This window comes from Oncorhynchus mykiss, chromosome 25, assembly GCF_013265735.2.
Source record: "Oncorhynchus mykiss isolate Arlee chromosome 25, USDA_OmykA_1.1, whole genome shotgun sequence".
Classification (NCBI taxonomy): Eukaryota; Metazoa; Chordata; class Actinopteri; order Salmoniformes; family Salmonidae; genus Oncorhynchus; species Oncorhynchus mykiss.
In genome coordinates, this window is record NC_048589.1 from 13,110,084 (window position 1) to 13,112,746 (window position 2,663).

The following is a 2,663-nucleotide window of genomic DNA, read 5'->3' on the forward strand; positions in this document are numbered from 1 at the left end:
TCACAGACATATTGTTGCATTTTTGAAGGGGGGGGGGGGGGGGGGGGGGGGGCACTGCTTCCATGTGAGACCAGTATGCCTACTATTACGGATGGGGAAGGGACATAATGTATGAATTGTATTGTGGTAAGTAGTTTCTATTGTTTTTATTTCTTTACTTACCTATTGTTTTTTGCTCTATTGGTTAGAGCCTGTAAGTAAGCATTTCACTGTAAGGTATACCTACACCTGTTGTTTTTGGTGCACGTGACAAATAAACGTTGATTTAATTTGATTTACCTCAAGAGGTTGCTTGCTATAAGACCTGTTTATGTGTAAAACTTTTCTTTGCCATTTACCAGGCAAAATATCTTCCATAAATATATTTTGAGCACCATAAACTAAACTACCTATAGGAGTAGTATTGTAGATGTCCCTGGTAGGCCAGACAGTTGGTTTTGGGGATGTGCCCTTTTGACCTGACGTCACACTCTATGGGGGTATAAAATCCCGTGGATTTGTCCTCTTGTCATTCACGGTGAGAAAAGACAGGACAGTCACACTACGCGTAATTGAGATTGAGGAAAAAAAAAACAACAATAACAAAATGACTAAAATTGTGATGGCTTATATTGGATTCCTTCTCCTTGCCATTCAGTTTTCATCACACGTAAGAACTTTTTTAAGATGACTTACTCTTTAACATGTTTGTTTCGGTTGAACAAAGTATTTAATTAGGCTATCCATTCTGTAGAGCAAAGGCATTTCAACAGTACAGCTGCAACATTCAATTTGGATTATTTTTGATAAACCATAAATGAATCAATGTAGGATTTATTTAGAAAATCGACGGGTGTTCATTGACAAGCTAATGATGGCGCGTTTAATTGTTATCCGATGTTTTCTGTCTGACTGGCGAAATCTAGCGTGCGAGCGCGATATGAAACGGTGACGCCTCCCATCAAATACTGAATCCTTACTATAAAGTTACTTCAAGATGCATAGGCTAATGTAACTTGAGAGCGACGGTATCTTTCTGCTGCGCAATTCAAATGCAGGATATTGGCAGTTATCATTCCCACAAGGTGATGGCACTTATGACATGTCTCAAGTTTTGTAAGGCGCATGGCAACATGTTCTCCGAACATAATGCACATGTTTTTGCCGCTTGGAATTAGTCGGAAGGTATGTAGGCCTATTGAGAATTGTCCTGATTCGTCAATTGCTTAAGCTTGATTTGTTTGTAACATGTGAAGTTTGTCGCCAATCCTCAATGACGCGACCCTCTGCTCTCCTGTTTTAGGTCCACGCTCAAAACGCTACCACACAGTCCACTGCCATGACTGCTCCGATCAAAGCTGGCGACGTGAGTTCTAACATGACCAAGATGCCCGATGTCATGACCAAGATGCCCGATGTCACTACCAAGAACATCACCATTCCCAAAGGAGCCAGTGCGTCCTTGCAGTCCAGCCCCGTCACGCTCCTCATCCACATTGCGGTGGTGGGTTCGCTCATACAGGGCCGTTTCTAGAGTACTCATGTGTACTGAACACACAGCCAGGATTAACATAGGCGGCCTAGCTGTGCAAACTGTTTCACAAACCAATTTTTAAAATTTCGATGAGGACCGTCATGTGCGCAAATTGTGGAGTACCGGACGATAACCCCTTTCTACTTTACGCATGGGAATTCATATTTGCGCTCAAACCTACCCATTCCGTGGACACTGGCCCCAAGCACATATGGCCTAACGTGTGGTCCACTCTGTGGAGGCAGGCTATGAGGATGTACGAAACTCCTTACTTGTTTGGTTCCTGTGTACAGACGACAGGGGTCGTTAGTGATTGTTTTGCAGTTTATGCAGTGTACATTTTTGTTGCGCTAGGGGACAATGTTGGTTGATGCTTACGCATCCATTTATCTGACCTGTTGCATGTGTCCATACAGTGTTATTTCTATTCCTGCAACTGCAAAGGATACTTTGTCAGAGGGTTGATGTATACTTGTGATTTTAGTGTAGTATAACATTTATTGTAAACGCATCATGATATAACTGTTGCAGCCTAATATGCTCAGATTGTTCAATAAAGTTTTGACATGTACTTGTGACAATGTATGTTTCCACTTTCTCATAGGCTACAATAACATTTGAAATGAACATAGTCCTTAGTATTTTAAAGCTTAGCTGCTCAGTAATACTTATTCCACTTCCTCTAGTGCTAAATGATAAACTAAAACACATTTTAAAATATAAGGTGTAGTGTCCCAGTATTTCATGACGCATCCTTGACTAGGCTACTAAACTTTAAACAGTCTTTGCAGATGACCTTTTTTTTGCCTCAGTTTCGCACACATTGATGGGCTTTTACAACAGAATTCTACAAATGTATTATCTACTTTTATTCACACATTGTAAAAGTCAACCGTGGTCGTGTCAAAGCTGTGCTTGAACCCTTTCTGCTGTCACTAATTGGTGTTTCACTATGGCGGAAGCATAGCTGTGGGGGTGCTGTGTTTTGTACGGTGTTTCACTATGGCGGAAGCATAGCTGTGGGGGTGCTGTGTTTTGTACGGTGTTTCACTATGGCGGAAGCATAGCTGTGGGGGTGCTGTGTTTTGTACGGTGTTTCACTATGGCGGAAGCATAGCTGGGGGTGCTGTGTTTTGTACGGTGTTTCACT

At 41.9% G+C, this 2,663-nt stretch overlaps 1 long non-coding RNA gene across 1 annotated transcript; it reads left to right on the forward strand.

Annotated features, from left to right (window-relative positions):
- Positions 1-491: 491 nt before the first annotated feature.
- Positions 492-2,089, forward strand: LOC118944368. Its single transcript, XR_005039595.1, has 2 exons — positions 492-649; positions 1,283-2,089. It is a non-coding gene; the product is annotated as an uncharacterized LOC118944368 (long non-coding RNA).
- Positions 2,090-2,663: the final 574 nt, after the last annotated feature.